The sequence below is a fragment of the Macaca mulatta genome, chromosome 13, assembly GCF_049350105.2.
Source record: "Macaca mulatta isolate MMU2019108-1 chromosome 13, T2T-MMU8v2.0, whole genome shotgun sequence".
In the NCBI taxonomy this organism is placed as follows: Eukaryota; Metazoa; Chordata; class Mammalia; order Primates; family Cercopithecidae; genus Macaca; species Macaca mulatta.
Window position 1 is genome coordinate 58,063,546 of NC_133418.1, and position 20,199 is coordinate 58,083,744.

The 20,199-nt window shown below is 38.0% G+C and overlaps 1 protein-coding gene across 30 annotated transcripts in view; it reads right to left on the minus strand.

Moving 5' to 3' along the window:
• LOC114671950 (uncharacterized) overlaps positions 1-20,199 on the minus strand; it is a 474,108-nt gene that overhangs the window by 414,582 nt on the left and 39,327 nt on the right. The window contains exon 3 of one of the 30 annotated variants that reach the window (XR_003722140.2): positions 4,811-6,789. The exons of the other annotated variants lie outside the window; for them this stretch is intronic. The gene's annotated coding sequence lies outside the window, so the exon portion shown is untranslated. Of the gene's footprint in view, positions 1-4,810; positions 6,790-20,199 lie in introns of those variants that run through there. 30 annotated transcript variants of the gene reach the window in all.

A 20,199-nucleotide genomic window follows, 5' to 3' on the forward strand; every position in this document is an offset into this window, starting at 1 on the left:
TCTATTTCTACGTCTTAACTTGGACTTAAAATGTGTTTCTTTTTCATTTAAAATTTGGAAGGTATTGTTCCTTTTAACCTTTTTTATTCTGTAGAAGGAAGAGGGGAGAATAATATTTTTAGAATTTGGTTTCTAATTGTTGTACATCATTTATATTAAGCTTCCATCCTAGAAGTGTTAATAATTATTCCTTCATAAATGCATATTACTCTTGTGAATAATTGCAAGTATTTAAGAAACTATTTTTCTGACAGCTTACTCTGATCCTATTCATACTTCATGAGTGGACAATTCTTTATCCTAATTATGAAAAACTATCCTAATTGTATTAAAAACTGTCATATTCCTAGGCAAAGAAACTAATCTGGGAATACAGATAAGATGAAAAGGCCCATACAGTCTCTTTGTTAGGAGTATATCCTAAAGAAATTATTGAACAAATATACAGAAATGTACAAAGGTATTGATTCAGCATGATTTGCAAATGCAAAAAAATGAAAACAGCTTAAATGTCCATCAATAAGGAGTTGTTTTGAAAAGTTAGGATGCATGAAAACAGTGGTATACTTGGCGGCCATTAAAATGATGATGTGGATCAGTTATTAATGTGAATAGATAACCATGATATGTTAAGCTCATTATCCAATTATTAATCACCTAGTAATAAGTAAATAAAGATTGTTTGAGTATGCCCCTGTGTGTGTGTGTGTGTGTGTGTGTGTGTGTGTGTGTGTGTGTGTGTAAAGAACACTGTATACCAAAGTGTGTTCTAAGAAAAACTAATCTATTGAAATAAAGCTTCTCTCATCAAATAAGTTTGGGAAACTACATTTTACCTCCCTTGTGTGAATATCATAGTACACGTCAGCATATTAAAGCCTCTGAGGAGTCCTGTGGCAAAAGAAAACCTGTTTATGTACGTTTAACCCCCAATTTCCTAAACCTATTTTAGCATAAATACCTTCTTTTTTTTTTTTTTTTTTTCAGATGGAGTCTTGCTCTGTCACCTAGGCTGGAGTACAGTGGCTTGATCTTTACCCACTGCAGCCTCTGCCTCCCGGGCTCAAGTGATTCTCCTGCCTTAGCCTCCCAAGTAGCTGGGATTACAGGCTCCCACCACCACTTTGCCCTGGCTAATTTTTGTATTTTTAGTAGAGACAGGGTTTCACCATGTTGGCCAGGCTGGTCTTGAACTCCTGACCTTAAGTGATCCGCCTACCTCGGCCTCCCAAAATGCTGGGATTACAGGTGTGCACCACCACACCCGGCTTATAAATAACTTCTTTCAAGTGTCCTGTAAAACAAACTTCAGCAACTTTTAGCAGTAGTACCAAAGACGATATCTCTTTTATGTATATTTTCTGAATTATTTTGCAATAAATATGCATTGCTTTTAAGATTTAAAAAATGAGCTAGATAAAAACTATTTTTAAAATTATTTTGAGAATAAAACACATTGACAAAAAAGATGTCAGAGATATTTAAGTACACTGCTATATAAAAGGGCAATTTATGAAACCCATGTGATGTGATGGATCCTCTTTCTGTAAAAACAAAAAATATATAAGTAAAGAAAAAGGAAAAAAGAGAAGGCATGAATTCAAGTTTTACCATTCATGTCTCTAGGTCATCAATGATAGGTAATCCTTACTATTTTACTTTGTTTTCAAAGTGCTCTTTATTAAGTACTTTTGCAATTGGAAAATTAACAATAAATTTTTGTATGAAGGAACACACATGTATTTTAAGAGATAAAAAGAAATGGAGCAAAGAAAAATATGTACCATAGTCTCCATTCAAACATATTTGCAGTTGCTTCTATTTATCTGTTAGTACAAGACTTTATCTTCCTCAAGTTAAATCTATTATAAATTTTTTTTTTTTTTTTTTTTTTTTTTTTTTTTTTTTTTTTTTTGAGACGGAGTCTCGCTCTGTCCCCCAGGCTGGAGTGCAGTGGCGCGATCTTGGTTCACTGCAAGCTCCGCCTCCTGGGATCATGACATTCTCCTGCCTCAGCCTCCTGAGTAGCTGGGACTACAGGCGCCCGCCACCGCGCCCAGCTAATTTTTTTTTTTTTTTTTTTGTATTTTTAGTAGAGATGAGGTTTCACCGTGGTCTCGATCTCCTGACCTTGTGATTCGCCCGCCTCGGCCTCCCAAAGTGCTGGGATTACAGGCGTGAGCCACCGCCCCCGGCCTATTATGAAATTTTTAAACCCCCATGTGGTGTTTTTCTGAATGCTTCTCTTTTTCCTGACTATGCTCTTCTTGCTCTCTTCCAGCACTTGGTTCCATTATGTGAGGAATAAAGAATGACTTTTCAGAATATCCCAGCATACCACCCACAAAGATAACACTATATAAGTTACAGATACTTGGGAGGGAAACTCCCATTATCAAATCATATAGCTTTGCACTGGTCTGAAAAATTAGCAGCAAAGCATCCATGGATATCTTGAAAGACAAAAATTATAAATCCTGTTGATAATATTGTCTATTTTATTGTTTTTGTATATTTAATTTGTTATGTTTGGCTAAATGTCAGCCCCTTAGTTTTACAGATAAACTTAGTTTATTACTAAAAATAAACTTGACTATTTAGAAATACTCTTTTTGGAAATGTAATTTGTGTCCAAATTACATTTCTAAGGAAGTGTGTAAGTGTATTTTTACAAGATATGAATATAGAGTAATGAGACTTTCAAAACAGATCTTAGCTTCTATATTCAAATGAAAGTTGTTCTTCAAAAATTAATGTTAGGAGGCAGTACATATTTCAGTGACCCTTCCACTGCTTAAAGCATTTAAAAAGTCCTGGTAGATAAGCTTTTTGATGTGCTGCTGGATTCAGTTTGCCAGTATTTTATTGAGGATGTTCGCACTGATGTTCATCAAGGGTATTGGGCCTGAAATTTTCTTTTTTTAGTTGTGTCTCTGCCAGGTTTTGGTGTCAGGATGATGCTGGCCTCCTAAAATGAGTTAGAGAGGATTCCTTCTTTTTCTATTATTTGGAATAGTTTCAGAAGGAATAGTACCAGCTCCTCTTTGTACTTATGGTAGAATTTGGCTGTGAATCCATCTGGTCCTGGGGTTTTTTTGATTGATAGGTATTAATTACTGCCTCAATTTCAGAACTTGTTATTGTAATAAATATTTAGGGATTCGACTTCTTCCTGGTTTAGTCTTGGGAGGGTGTATGTGTCCAGGAATTTATCCATTTCTAGTTTATTTGCGTAGAGATGTGTATAGTATTCTCTGATGATAGTTTGTATTTCTGTGGAATCAGTGGTGATATCCACTTTATCATTTTTTATTGTGTCTATTTGATTCTTCTCTCTTTTCTTCTTTATTTGTCTGGCTAGTGGTCTATCAATTTTGTTAATCTTTTCAAAAACCAGCTCCTGAATTCATTGGTTTTTTGAAGGGTTTTTATGTGTCTCTATCTCCTTCAGTTCTGCTCTGATCTTAGTTATTTCTTGTCTTCTGCTAGGTTTGGGTTTGTTTGCTCTTGCTTCTCTAGTTCTTTTAATTGTGATATTAGGGTGTTGATTTTAGATCTTTCCTGCTTTCTCCTGTGGGGATTTAGTGCTATAAATTTTTGAAGTTACATTATAAAACAGGAAAAACTCAGTCCTATTACTATAACATTACACCTTATTTTTGAACAAAGATAAAAATCCCCAGCTTAAACATCCACTTTATTTGTAATATATTATCTCCAACTGTTTTGAGGGTGCTTCCAAAAATAAGGCAACCACCAAACAATAAACAAGTGTCTGCCAAGACTATAAAAACAAACAAAAAATGCAAGAACAACAACAAAAGCCCTATCATAGACTGTGAAGTCTTTCAAAGCATGAATTCCAACCTCCTTTCAACACTGATAGCATTGAAATTTTGCATAAATAAAAATTCACGGATATTCAGGGCCCATAAGAGGCTGATTATTAAAAATTATATATATAAATATTATTTGTTCATATATACATATATGTTTGTATATTGCCTACCCCTAAAAATGAACATATTTTGACGTATAAATATAAAACCTACATCCCCCAATTGTATTTAGCTTTGAAATGTGATTAATGATATCCAATTAGAGATTGACACACAGGTTACAGTCTATAACGTGAGAGAATCCATCGAAAAAAGATGTAAAAGTTCCAGTCAGTCATTCTAATTTACTAAAGCATGAAGCAATATGATGAACCTTGCACACGTTGCCTTTATGATCTGCAATCAGACAGACCATCCAAATTTGTAATTTAGAGCTCTGGAGTGTTCAATGTTTGTGATTTTTGTAGAGACAAATACTAACAAATGTATGGCACCCATATGCTTTCCTGCCTTTAAGCGTGGAGCCCACTGAAACTAAGAGCTATATCTAGCTTTTTGGCAGAAGATAGAAAGATTTGTTTGGGAAGAAAGCTATGGGCCACTAATATGAGAGAAGCTTTGAGAAACTAACTTTTCATTTGCAATTGGCACAACCTATTCCTAACAAACAATTCTGAAATGTTTACACCATGATACTTCCCTTGAAATAATTTGCAAAGGACTTTCCAATTTAACTTTAAGACATTCAAGTCTTAAAGTATCAATTATAGGAGAACTTGTTTAATATATTCCAGGATAGCAATAAATTTCCACCTTTGAAATAATAAACAGTTTTTATATAACAATGAGGAATCTAATACATAGTTTTCAAAGAATTCTGAAAAAAAAAGAAATAATTGTGAAAGAAGCAATTATTTGACTACACAGTAGTTGGCAAAATACAGTCTGCAGACCAAACCATGTAGACCACCTGTTTTTGTAAATAAAGTTTTATTGGAGCACAGCCAAACCCATTGTTTATATATTGTCTATTGCTGCTTTTACAAAGGAAGAGTTGAGCAGTTGCATTAGAAATCTTATGGCCAGCCAAGCCTAAATGCTATCATCTGGCCCTTTACAAAAAGTTTGCCAACACTTAGACTAGAGTATTAATTTTATTTTCTAATAATTATTTGTCAATAACAATGAATTCACAAACATTTTCCCACTCCATGGGCTAGAAAACTAAGTTAGACCCAGTGGTACAAGATAAATATTAATGACATCATGTTTCCCAACATAAAGACATTTGGAACTGGTGATTTACTCAGCCTAGCACCACACCTGCCTAGTCTAGATCCACACATCTGTATCAGGGACAGAGTATGCAATTCACATTTTCTGCCATTTTTTACAAGAACAAAGCTTCAGTGTAAAGGCTTAGTCACATATAATATTTATAATGATATATCAAAATCATCAAATGAATTACAAATAAGACATGATGAACTTGTGTTTAGAATGGGAAGGACATTTCTCACCAGGTGCTAATAATTTGAAGCTGGATTTGACTGCAGGCTCACATAAGTTGATACAGCACTCCCTTAATCAAAGGATAGTTTAAAAGAATATGAAACGAGCTGACACATTTTGACATTTGCCGATTGCAGATCAGATACATGTGCATTGCACATTGGAAATGCATTGGAAAGAGTTTTCATTCCCTTAAGTTATGGATTTTAAATCAGTTCCTGAGATGAACATTTCAAACATACAAGCATACAGTTTTGAAACACTCACCCAAACCTGGGAGATGGAACATGTGCATGCAAGTCTTGCCCATTCCTGCATATCCCCATTTTACACTTTGAATTGCAAAGTAGACTATAAAAGGACCAGAAGAAAATGCAGATAACTTTTGGTCAATAGCATGGGAAAGAATATCTAAACATAAAAGCAAAGGAAAAAATTATAGAGGAAAACATATTTGATGCATAAAATTTTTAAATATCAGTATATCAAAAAGAGTCATAAAAGCTACAAAGCAAAAGAAAATACATATAACTAAAAGGTTGCATTCTTAATGTATTGCAAGTCTTTAAACTTATGTGAAATGATAAATAATACTTATTAACCATTCAAAAAACCTTAATTGAACTTATACCCTAATACCGTTTGAGCTTCAGTAGGTGACCCCTGCCACACTGTTCCATGACTGACAGGTGTCCTAGAATGTGAGACTTTCACTGCTAAAGCCAGTACAGTCCCAGACAATCTTAACAGTCAAATAGAACTGGATTCAAGTTTGCATTGCCTCCCACATGACTTTCAACATGTTACTCCACATTAATGAGTCTCGGTCTCCTCAGTTCTAAATGGGTGCCAACACAAGTACTTTAAGGATCTGGGAGATTAAACAAGAAAAATGTACAGAGCTTACACACCTGGCACACAGCACACACACAATAAATGGTAACTGTGATGATTTTTATTATGATCATCATCAATATTGTTATCATCATTGTTTGCCAGCTACGAAAACCTACCGATCTCTTCCCAGTATCCATTCTTATTCCTGTCTACATAACCCCAGCTTGGGGGAAAGATTAAACAAACACTGCTGAATTCCTGGATACAAGTCATCATCTGACCTAGTTCTGGCAACTGAAAAAAAAAAAGGGAGGGGGCAGTTTTTGATGGGACTTCCAGGAATGTTCTTTAAAATATGTGGATGCATGGGAAGGGAGGGAGAGGGCAGACTTGGCTGGCATGGACATTTCGTCCTTGGCTCTTTCATTTCTTCCTGCCTGAAACACGGACTCAATTCTGGAAGCAAAGCAGCCGTCTCATAATCCCAAGGATGAAAAGCACATGCCAGGGTGGCTTAGTGGAAAGATACGAGTCCATTTCTCTGCTGGCATCATGGAGACACAGTACCAATCCTAGGTTTTTTACTTTGGGACTTTTCATTCTGAGAGAAAAAAATAAAAGTCTTTATTTAATCCACTGTTTCCAGGTTTGTGTTATTCACGGCCAAACACAATTCCCAATCAATACATTAGTCATTCTAATATAAATGTAGGCAAAGGACTCAAACAGGCAATTTAACAATAACAACAACAAAAGGCAAACATTGGGCACATCTATGACAAAACTTACTACATTATTATTAATACATAAATATAAACATGACACCATGTTTAGCTGTCATGTTGACAATAGAGAATAATATTTAAAACACCATATTTGACAATTACCAAATATAACAATTATTTTTATTATGCTATGCTTTCTTCTGGCTTTTCTTTTCTTTTTTTGAAATCGTGTCTTGCTCTTAAAGCGGGTCTCACTCTGTCACCCAGGCTGGAATGCAGTGGTACAATCATGGCTCACTGCAGCCTCAATCTACCCAGGCTCAGGTGATTCTCCCACCTCAGTCTGCCAAGTAGCTTGGACTACAGGCATGCACCATCATGCCCAGCTAGTTTTTGTATTTTTTAGAAAGGGTTTCACCATGTTGCCTAGGTTGGTCTTGAACTTCTGGGCTCAAGGGATCTGCCCACCTCAGCCTCCCAAAGTTCTGGAATTACAGGTGTGTGCCACAGTGCCCATCCTCTTTTGACATTTTAAAAGAAATAAAATGCAATAGAAGTGTCCTTTTATTCACATAGAGGGGAACAACACACACTGGGGCCTGTTGGAGGGTAGAGGGTTAGGAGGAGGGAGAGGATCAGGGAAAATAACTAATAGGTACTAGGCTTACTACTTGAGTAATGAAATAATCATGACACAAGTTTACCTCTATAACAAGCCTGCATATGTACCCCTGAACTTAAAATAGAAGTTAAATTTTAAAAAGAAGGGTTGGCTACTAGGCAAGATGGCCAAATAGGAACAGCTCCGGTCTGCAATTCCCAGCGAGACCAATGAAGAAGGTGGGTGATTTCTGCATTTCCAACTGAGGTATGCAGTTCATCTCATTGGGACTGTCTGGACAGTGGGTGCAGCCCACAGAGGGCAAGCCCAAGCAGGGTGGGGCATTGCCTCACCTGGGAAGCACAAGGGGTTGGGGAACTCCTTCCCCTTGCCAAGGGAAGCCTTGACGGACTGTGCCATGAGGGACCGTGCATTCAGGCCCAGAAACTAAGCTTTTCCCACAGTCTTCTCAACCCTCAAACCAGGAGATTTCCTCAGGTGCCTACGCCACCAGGGCTTTGGGTTTCAAGCACAAAACCGACCAGCTGTTTGGGAAGACACTGAGCTAGCTGCAGGAGTTTTTTTCATACCCCAGTGGCACCTGAAACACCAGCAAGACAGAACCATTCACACCCCTGGAAAGGGGGCTGAAGCTAAGGAGCTGAGTGGTCTTGCTCAGCAGATTCCACCCCCATGGTGCCCAACAAGCTAAGATCCACTGGCTTGAAATTCTCACTGCCAGCACAGCGGTCTGAAGTTGACCTGCTCGAGCTTGGTGGGGAGTGGGATGTCTGCCATTACTGAGGCTTCAGTAGGTGTCTTTCCCCTCACAGTGTAAACAAAGCCACCGGGAAGTTAGAACTGGGTGAAGCACATCGCAGCTCTGCAAATGCACTGTAGCCAGACTGCATCTCTAGATTCCTCCTCTTTGGGTGGGGCATCTCTGAAAGAAAGGCAGCAGCCCCAGTCAGGGGCTTATAGATGAAACTCCCATCTCCCTGGGACAGAGCACCTGGGGGAAGGGGTGGCTGTGAATACAGCTTCAGCAGACTTAAACATTCTTGCCTGCTGGCTCTAAAGAGAGCAGAGGATCTCCAAGCACAGTGCTTGAGCTCTGCTAAGGGACAGACTGCCTCCTCAAGTGGATCCCTGGCCCCCTTCTGAGAGACAACTCTCAGCAGAAGTCAACAGACACCTCATACAGGAGAACTCCAACTGGCATCTGGCAGGTGCCCCTCTGGGACAAACCTTTCAGAAGAAGGAGCAGGCAGCAATCTTTACCGTTCTGCAACCTCCACTGGTGATACCCACACAAACAGGGTCTAGAGTGGACCTCCAGCAGACCCGCAGAAGAGGGGCTTCAATGTTAGAAGGAAAACCAACAAACAGAAAGCAGTAGCATCAATATCAACCAAAAGAACCCTCACTCAAAAACCCCATCTGAAGGTCACCAACATCAAAGATGAAAGGTAGATAAATCCATGAAAATGGGGAAAAAAACAGCTCAAAAAGACTGAAAATTCCAAAAACCAGAGTACCCCTTCTCCTCCAAAAAATCACAACTTCTCACCAGCAAGGGAACAAAACAGTATAAAGAATGAGTTTGATGAATTGACAGAAGTAGGCTTCAGAAGGTGGGTAATAATAAACTCCTCAGAGGTAAAGGAGCATGTTCTAATCCAGTGCAAGGAAGCTAAGAACTGTGATAAAAGGTTACAGGAACTGGTAACTAGAATAACCAGTTTAGAGAAGAACATAAATGACCTGATGGAGCTGAAAAACATAGCACAAGAACTTCGTGAAGCATACACAAGTTTCAGTAGCCAAATTGATCAAGTGAAAGAAGGGATTTCAGAGATTGAAGATCAACTTAATGAAATAAACCATGAAGACAAGACTGGAGAAAAAAAGAATGAAAAGGAACAAACAAAGCCTCCAAGAATTATAGGACTATGTGAAGAGACCAAACCTACATTTGATTGGTGTACTTGAAAGTGACGAGGAGCTTTCAAGAAGCTCCATTTCCAAATGGAACCAAGTTGGAAAACACTCTTCAGGATATTATCCAGAACTTCCCCAACCTAGCAAGGCAGATCAACAATTCAAATTCAGGAAATACAGAGAACACCACAAAGATGTTCTCAAGAAGAGCAACCCCAAGACACATAATCGCCAGATACACCAAGGTTGTAATGAAGAAAAAAAATTTTAAGGGCAACCAGAGAGAAAGGTCGGTTTACCCACAAACGGAAGCCCATCAGACTAACAGCAGGTCTCTCTGCAGAAACTCTACAAGACAGAAGAGAGTGGGGGCCAATATTCAACATTCTTAAAGGAAAGAATTTTCAACCTAGAATTTCATATCCAGCCAAACCAAGTTTCAAAAGTGAAGGAGAAATAAAATCCTTTACAGACAAGCAAATGCTGAGTGAGTTTGTCACCACCAGGCCTGCCTTACAAGAGTTCCTGAAAGAAGCACTAAATATGGAAAGGAAACACCAGTACCAACCACTGCAAAAACATACCAAATTGTAAAGACCATTGATGCTAGGAAGAACCTGCATCTACTAATGGGCAAAATCACCAGCTAGCATCATAATGACAAGATCAAATTCACACATAACAGTATTAATCTTAAATGTAAACAGGCTAAACGCTCCAATTAAAAGACACAGACTGGCAAATTGGATAGAGTCAAGACCCATCAGTATGCTGTATTCCAGAGACCCATCTCACATGCAAAGATACATATAGGCTCAAAACAAAGGGATGGAGGAAGATTTACCAAGCAAATGGAAAGTAAAAAAAAAAAAAAAGCAGGGGTTGCAATCCTAGTCTCTGATAAAACAGACTTCAAACCAACAAAGATTTAAAAAGACAAGGAAGGGCATTACATAATGGTAAAGGGATCAATGCAACAAGAAGAGCTAACTATCCTAAATACATATGCGCCCAATACAGGAGCACCCAGATTCATAAAACAAGTTCTCAGAGACCTACAAGGAGACTTAGACTCCCACACAATAATAGCGGGAAATTTTAACACCCTACTGTCAATATTAGACAGATAGAGACAGAAAATTAACAAGGATATTCAGGACTTGAACTCAGCTCTCGACCAAGTGGACCTAATAGACATCTACAGAACTCTCCACCCCAAGTGAACAGAATATACATTCTTCTCAGCACCACATAGCACTTATTCTAAAATTGACCACATGGTTGAAAGTAAAACATTCCTCAGCAAATGCAAAATAACAGAAATCATAACAAACAGTCTCTCAGACCACAGTGCAATCAAATTAGAACTCAGGTTTCAGAAACTCACTCAAAACCACACAACTACGTGGAAACTCAACAACCTGCAAAGCAGAAATAAATACGTTCTTTGAAACCAATGAGAACAAAGATGCAATATACCAGAATCTCAGACACAACTACAGCAGTGTGTAGAGGGAAATTTATAGCACTAAATGCCCACAGGAGAAAGTGGGAAAGATCTAAAATCAACTCCCTAACATCACAATTAAAAGAACTAGAGAAGCGAGAGCAAACAAACCCAAAAGCTAGCAGAAGACAAGAAATAACTAAGATCAGAGCAGAACTGAAGGAGATAGACACCAAAAAAAAACCCTTTAAAAAAATCAATGAATTCAGGAGCTGGTTTTTTGAAAAGATTAACAAAATTGATAGACCACTAGCCAGACTAATAAAGAACAAAAGAGAGAAGAATTAAATGGACACAATAAAAAATGATAAAGGGGATATCACCACTGATCCCACAGAAATGGAAACTACTATCAGAGAATACTCTAAACAGTTCTACAAAAATAAGCTAGAAAATCTGGAAGAAATGGATAAATTCCTGGATGCATACACCCTCCTAAGACTAAACCAGAAAGAAGTCGAATCCCTAAATAGACTAATAACAAGTTCTGAAATTGAGGCAGTAATTAATACCTACCAACCAGAAAAAGCCCAGGACCAGACGGATTCACAGCCAAATTCTACCACAGGTACAAAGAGGAGCTGGTACCATTCCTTCTAAAACTATTCCAAACAGTAGAAAAAGAGGGCTCCTCCCTAACTCATTTTAGGAGGCCAGCATCATCCTGATACCAAAACCTAGCGGAGACACAACAAAAAAAGAAAATTTCAGGCCAATATCCCTGATGAATATTGACGTGAAAATCCTCAATAAAATACTGGCAAACCGAATCTAGCAACATATTTAAAAGCTTGTCCACTATGATCAAGTCGGCTTCATCCATGGGATACAAAGCTGGTTCAACATATGCAAATCAATAAATGTAATCCATCACATAAACAGAACCAGTGACAAAAACCACATGATTATCTCAACAGATGCAGAGAAGTCCTTTGATAAAAATTCAAAACCCCTTCATGCTCCAAACACTCAATAAACTTGGTATTGATGAAACGTATCTCAATATAATAAGAGCTATTTATGACAAACCCACAGTCAATATCATACCGAATGGGCAAAAGCTGAAAATATTCCCTTTGAAAACCAGCCCAAGAAAAAATGGCCTCTCTCACCACTCCTATTCAACATAGTGTTGGAAGCTCTGGCCAGGGCAATCAGGCAAGAGAAAGAAATAAAGGGTGTTCAAATAGCAAGAGAAGTCAAATTATCTGTTTGCAGATGACATGATTGTATATTTAGAAAACCACATCGTCTCAGCAGAAAAACTCCTTAAACTTCAGCAAAGTCTCAGGATACAAAATCAATGTGCAAAAATCACAAGCATTCCTACACACGAATAACAGACAAAGAGAGCCAAATCGTGAGTGAACTCCGATTCACAATTGCTACAAAGATAATAAAATACCTTGGAATACAACTTAAAGGGATGTGGAGGACCTCTTCAAGGAGAACTACAAACCACTGCTCAAGGAAATAAGAAAGGACACAAACAAATGGAAAGCCACTCCATGCTCATGGATAAGAAGAATCAATATCATGAAAATGGCCATACCGCCCAAAGTAATTTATAAATTCAATACCATTCCCATCAAGCTACCATTGACTTTCTTCACAGAATTAGAAAAAATACTTTAATTTCATATGGAATCAAAAAAGAGCCCATATAGCCAAGACAATCCTAAGCAAAGAGAACAAAGCTGGAGGCATCACACTACCTGATTCAAACTATACTACAAGACTACAGTAACCAACATAGCATCGTACTGGTAGATATATGGACCAATAGAACAGAACAGAGGCCTCAGAAGTAACACCACAAACCTACAACCATCTGATCTTTGACAAAGCTGACAAAAACAAGCAATGGGGAAAGGATTCCTTATTCAATAAATAGTGTTGGGAAAACTGGCTAGCCATGTGCAGAAAACTGAAACTGGACCCCTTCCTTATACCTTATACAAAAATTAACTCAAAATGGATTAAAGATTTAAATGTAAGACCTAAAACCATAAAAACCCTAGAAGAAAACCTAGGAGATACCATTCAGGAAATAGGCATGGGCAAAGACTTCATGACTAAAACACCAAAAGCAATGGCAACGAAAGCCAAAATAGACAAGTGGGATCTAATTAAACTAAAGAGCTTCTGAACAGCAAAAGAAACTATCATCAGAGTGAACAGGCAACCTACAGAATGGGAGAAAATTTTTGCAATCTATCCATCTGATAAAGGGCTAATTTCCAGAATTTACAAGGAACTTAAACAAATTTACAAGAAAAAATCAGACAACCCCATCAAAAAGAGCACAAAAGATATGAACAGAAAATTCTCAAAAGAAGACACTTATGTGGCCAACAAACATATGAAAAAAGCTCATCATCACTGGTCATCAGAGAAATGCAAATCAAAACCACAATGAGATACCATCTCACACCAGTTAGAATGGTGTTCATTAAAAAGTCAGGAAACAACAGACGCTGAAGAGGATGTGGAGAAATAGGAACACTTTTACACTGTTGGTGGGAGTGTAAACTAGTTCAACTATTGTGGAAGACAGTGTGGTGATTCCTCAAGGATCTAGAACTAGAAATACAATTTGACCCAGCAATCCCATTTCTGGGTATATACCCAAAGGATTATAAATCATTCCACTATAAAGACACATGCACACGTATGTTTATTGCAGCACTATTCACAATAGCAAAGACTTGGAACCAACCCAAATGCCCATCAATGATAGACTGGATAAAGAAAATATGGTACATATACACCATGGAATACTATGCAGCCATAAAAAAGAATGAGTTCATGTCCTTTGCAGGGACATGGATGAAGCTGGAAACCATCATTCTCTGCAAACTAACAAAGGAACAGAAAGCCAAACACGGCATGTTCTCACTCATAGGTGGGAGTTAAACAGTGATAACATATGGGCACAGGGAGGGGAACATCACATACTGGGGCCTGTCAGGGATTGGGGACCAGGGAAGGGTTAGCATTAGGAGAATACCTAATGTAGATGACGGGTTGATGGGTGCAGCAAACCACCATGGCACATGTATATCTATGTAACAAACCTTCATGTTCTGCACATGTTTCCCAGAACGTAAAGTATAATAAAATAAATACATTAATTAATAAATAAGATAAAATAAAATAAAAAGAAGGGTCCTTTTATCTTCCTGATCATTCGCTTCACTTCCTCTCCAGATTTAGCCAATAATTTGAAGATGCTGTGAATCTTCTCTCTAGATTTTTGCTCTGTTATTACATAAGGATGTACACAAAACAACATGCTGTATAGCAAGTTACATTTAAGTGTATTTTAAAATTTAACTCAATACTATAATTTTGAGATTTATTCACTTATGTACCTGTAGTCTATATTTATTCACATATAGTACATATAGATCTAGTTTATTCATTTTAATGCCACTGCTGTCTTCCATTAAATGAATATACTGTAATTTATCAATTCTTTCTTTGTTGGACATACATCTTTTTTGAAGTTTTGCTATTAGCATGTCTTTGAATACACACGGAAAAGTCTGTCATTGTTTTAGTTTTCATATCACTGATTATTAAGTGATTTGGTTTTCCTCTTCTGTGAATTTCCTGTTCCAACCTAATGTATATTATTTGGTGGAAATTTTGCACTTGTTTCATTTATTTGTAGGAGTCATTTATATATCCTGGATAATGATACATAGCTAGTTATATATGCTCTTTCATAAAACTGTTTTAAATTTCAACATTAAGTTAATCAATCTTTTTAAATTTTTTTCTTCTTTTTAAAATTCAGATGGAATTCACATAACATAAAACTTATCCTTTTAAAGTATGCAATTCCATGTTTTTAGTATATGTAAAGTTGTGTAATTATCACCACTATTTAATTTCAGAACATTTTTATCACCCCCCCAAAAAAAATCTCATACCAATTAGCAATCACTTCCCATTTCGCCCACCCCCAGCCCTTGGCAACCATGAATCTACTACTGTCTCTATGGATTTACCCATTTTGGATGTTGTATATACATGAAATCTTACAATATGTGGCTTTGTGTGATGGTTTCCTTCACTAAGCATAATGGCTTCAAGGTTCATGCATGTTGTAACATGTAGCTGTACTTCCTTTTAATGGCCAAATAATATTCCATTGCATGGATATATCACATTTTGTTTATCCACTCATCAACTGATGGAAATTTGGGTTGTTTCCACTTTAGGGCTATGATAATTAACACCAGTATGAACATACACTACAAGTTTTAGGTGGACATACATTTTCAATTACCTTGAGACTCTGCCTAGGAGTAGAATTCCTGAGTCATATGAAAACTCTGTATTTAATATTTTCAGGAAGTACCAGACTGTTTTCCAAAGCAGCTGGAGCATTTTACATTTCCACTATTCATGTATGAGTGTTCAATTTTTTTCACATACTCCTCAAAACTCCAACTGTCCATCTTTTTTATTATAGCCATCCTAGTGGGTGTAAAATGGTATGGTATCTTTTTTTGGGTGACTTTGATTTGCATTTCTCTATCAACGTTGAGCATCCTTTCCTGAGCTTATTGGTCACTTATATATCTTCTTTGGATAAACGTCTAGTGAAATCATTTGCCCATTTTTAATTGGGTTATTTGTCTTTTTATTGTTTATTTCTAAGTGTTCATTATATATTCTGGATACAGGTACTTTATTAGATATATGTTTGCAAATATTTTTCACATTCTATAGGTTTTCTTTTTACCTTCTTGATGGTATCCTTTGAAACATAAACGTTTTTAAGTTTGATAAAGTACAATTTATCCATTTATTTTGTTGTTTATTCTGTTGCTGTCATAGCTAAGAAACCATTGCCTAATCCAAGTTGATAAAGATCTACTCTTTTTTTCTTCTAAGAATTTTGTAGTTTGAGGTTCTTATATTTAGGCCTTTGATCCATTTTTTAGTTAATTTTGTATATGATGTGAGGTAGGGGTCTAACTTCTTTCTTTTGCAGGACACAATTTTATTTGCGACTACTTATAAAGTTCTTCTACACCCTGACATAATATTTTCCTATAATTTTCCCAAAGGTGTTGAAAATATGGGTGTTTTTTAGATCTTTAATCTATCTCAACTTTGATTTTTTATTTGGTATAAAGCAGAAATCCAGTTTTCTTCTTTCCAGATGGCTATCATTTGACACAGTGGTAATTGCTAAATACTCTATAATTTTCTTCATTGATCTGTCAAACAATAAATCTTTATACATGCTCAGATACATTTCTGTCTTATTATTCTATCTGTCTAATGCTTAAATTAGCATAAATTAATAATGTATTTATATTTTTTAATTTCAATGATATTTTTATTTCTTTATCTTCTATTTTGCTATTTTATAAATAGGGCCCTACTTTTTCCATGATTTTCTAATGTTTCTTTGTGATTTCAGTTCCTTCTTTTTTCTTTAATTAATTAACATATTGGATACATAATCTTATTTACATTATTCTATAATATCCAGTTTGGGGGCCATTACATTACATAACAAATCTCCTATTTGTTATGTCTGCTGATTCTTCCTCATAGAGGTTTGTATCTTCACTTTATGAGGTCTATGGGAGTTCATTTTGGGAGAAATCTGGAGGTGAAGGAAGCATATTAACAAAGCAGTTTTCACGTTCCATTCCAAGATAGCCAAATAGGAACAGCTCTGGTCTGCAACTCCCAGTGTGATTGATGCAGAAGATGAGTGATTTCTGCATTTCCAACTGAGGTACCTGGTTCATCTCATTGGGACTGGTTGGACAGTGGGTGCAGCCCATGGAGGGCAAGCCGAAGCAGGGCAGGGCATCACCTCACCCAGGAAGCACAAGGGGTTGGGGGATTTCCCTTTCCTAGCCAATGGAAGCCATGACAGACGGTAACTGGAAAAATGGGACACTCCATACAAATATTGCACTTTTTCAATGGTCTTTGCAAACGGCACACCAGGAGATTATATACTGTGCCTGGCTCGGTGGGCCCCACACCCACGGAGCCTGGCTCACTGCTAGCACAGCAGTCTGAGATCTACCTGCAAGGCAGCAGCCTGGCAGGGGAAGGGGCATCCACCATTGTTGAGGCTTGAGTAGGTAAACAAAGCAGCCAGGAAAGTTCGAACTGGGCAGAGCCCACTGCAGCTCAGCAAGGCCTCCTGCCTCTGTAGACTCCACCTCTGGGGGCAGGGCATGGCTGAACAAAAGGCAGCAGAAACTTCTGCAGACTTAAACGTCCCTGTCTGACAGCTCTGAAGAAAGCAGTGGTTCCCCCAGCACAATGTTTGAGCTCAAAGAATGGACAGACTGCCTCCTCAAGTGGGTCCCTGACCCCCGTGTAGCCTGACTGGGAGACACCTCCCAGTAGGGGCTGACTGACAACTCATACAAGTGGGTGCGCCTCTGGGATGAAGCTTCCAGAGGAAGGACTAGGCAGTAATATTTGCTGTTCTGCAGCCTCTGCTGGTGATACTCAGGCAAACAGGGTCTGGAGTAGACCTCTAGCAGACTCCAACAGACCTGTGGCTGAGGGGCCTGACTGTTAGGAGGAAAACTAACCAACAGAAAGGAATAGCATCAACATCAACAAAAAGGACATCCATACCAAAACCACAGCTGTAGGTCACCAACATCAAAGACAAAAGATAGATAAACCCACAAATATGGGGAGAAAGCAGATCAAAAAAGCTGAAAATTCTAAAAACCAGAGCACCTCCTCTCCAAAGGATCGCAGCTCCTCACCAGCGATGGAACAAACCTGGACGGAGAATGACTTTGACAAGCTGACAGAAGTAGGCTTCGGAAGGTCGGTAATAACAAACTTCTCCAAGCTAAAGGAGGATGTTTGAACCCATTGCAAGGAAGCGAAAAACCTTGACAAAAGATTAGACAAATGGCTAACTAGAATAAACAGTGCAGAGAGACCTTAAATGACCTGATGGAGCTGAAAACCATGGCATGAGAACTACATGACGCATACACAGTCTTCAATAGCCAATTCGATCAAGTGGAAGAAAGGGTATTAGTGACTGAAGAACAAATTAATGAAATAAAGTGAGAAGAGAAGTTTAGAGACAAAACAATAAAAAGAAATGAACAAAGCCTCCAAGAAATATGGCACTATGTGAAAAGGCCAAATCTACGTTTGATTGGTATACTTGAAAGTGACGGGGAGAATGGAATCAAGTTGGAAAACACTCTTCAGGATATTATCCAGGAGAACTTTCCCAACCTAGCAAAGCAGGCCAATATTCAAATTCAGGAAATACAGAGAACACCACAAAGATACTCCTCGAGAAGAGCAACCCCAAGACACATAATTGTCAGATTCACCAAGGTTGAAATGAAGGAAAAAATGTTAAGGGCAGCCATAGAGAAAGGTCGGGTTACCCACAAAGGAAAGCCCATCAGACTAACAGCAGATCTCTTGGCAGGAACTCCACAAGCCAGCAGAGAGTGAAGACCAATATTCAACATTCTTAAAGAAAAGAGTTTTCGGCCAGGCACGGTGGCTCAAGCCTGTAATCCCAGCACTTCGGGAGGCCGAGATGGGCAGATCACGAGGTCAGGAGATCGAGACCATCCTGGCTAACATGGTGAAACCTCGTCTCTACTAAAAAAATACAAAAAAAAAAAAAACTAGCCAGGCGAGGTGGCGGGCACCTGTAGTCCCAGCTACTCAGGAGGCTGAGGCAGGAGAATGGCATAAACCCGGGAGGCAGAACTTGCAGTGAGCCGAGATCTGGCCACTGCACTCTAGCCTGGGTGACACAGCGAGACTCCATCTCAAAAAAAAGAAAAGAATTTTCAACCCAGAATTTCATATCCAGCCTTACTAAGCTTCATAAGTGAAGAAGAAATAAAATTCTTTACAGACAAGGAAATGCTGAGTGATTGTCACCACCAGGCCTGCCTTATGAGAGCTCCTGAAGGAAGCACTAAACATGGAAAGGAAAAACCAGCACCAGCCACTACAAAAACATGCCAAATTGTAAAGACCATTGATGCTAGGAAGAAACTGCATCAACTAATGAGCAAAATAACCAGATAACATCATAATAACAGGATCAAATTCACACATAACAATATTAACCTTAAATGTAAATGGGCTAAATGCCCCACATATTGGCAAATTGGATAGAGTCAAGACCCATCAGTGTGCTGTATTCAGGAGACCCATCTCACGTGCAGAGACACACATAGGCTCAAAATAAAGAAATGAAAGAAGATCTACCAAGCAAATAGAAAACAAAAAAAAAGGCAGGGGTTGCAATCCTAGTCTCTGATAAAACAGACTTTAAACCAACAAAGATCAAAAGAGACAAGGAAGGGCATTACCTAATGGTAAAGGGATCAATTCAACAACAGGAGCTAACTATCCTAAATATATATGCACCCAACACAGGAGCATCCAGATTCATAAAGCAAGTCCTTAGAGACCTACAAAGAGACTTAGATTCCCATGCAATAATAATGGGAGACTTTAACACCCCACTGTCAATATTACACAGATCAACGAGACAGAAGGTTAACAAGGATATCCAGGACTTGAACTCAGCTCTGCACCAAGCAGACCTAATAGACATCTACAGAACTCTCCACCCCAAGTGAAGAGAATATATATTCTTCTCAGCACCACACCACACTTATTCCAAAACTGACCACATAGTTGGAAGTAAAGCACACCTCAGCAAATGTAAAAGAACAAAAATCACAACAAAATGTCTCTCAGACCACAGTGCAATCAAATTAGAACTCAGGATTAAGAAACTCACTCAAAACTGCACAACTACATGGAAACTGAACAACCTGCTCCCAAATGACTACTGGGTAAATAATGAAATGAAGGCAGAAATAAAGATGTTCTTTGAAACTAATGAGAACAAAGACACAACGTACATTTAAAGCAGTGTGTACAGGGAAGTTTATAGCATTAAATGCCCACAAGAGAAAGCAGGAAGATCTAAAATCAACACCCTAACATCACCAATAAAAGAACTACAGAAGAAAGAGCAAACAAATTTAAAAGCTAGTAGAAGGCATGAAATAACTAAGATCGGAGCAGAACTGAAGGAGATAGAGACACAAAAAAACCCTTCAAAAAAATCAATCAATCCAGGAGCTGGATTTTTGAAAAGCTCAACAAAATTAATAGACTGCTAGCAAGACTAATAAAGAGGAAAAGAGAGAAGAGTCAAATAGATGCAAA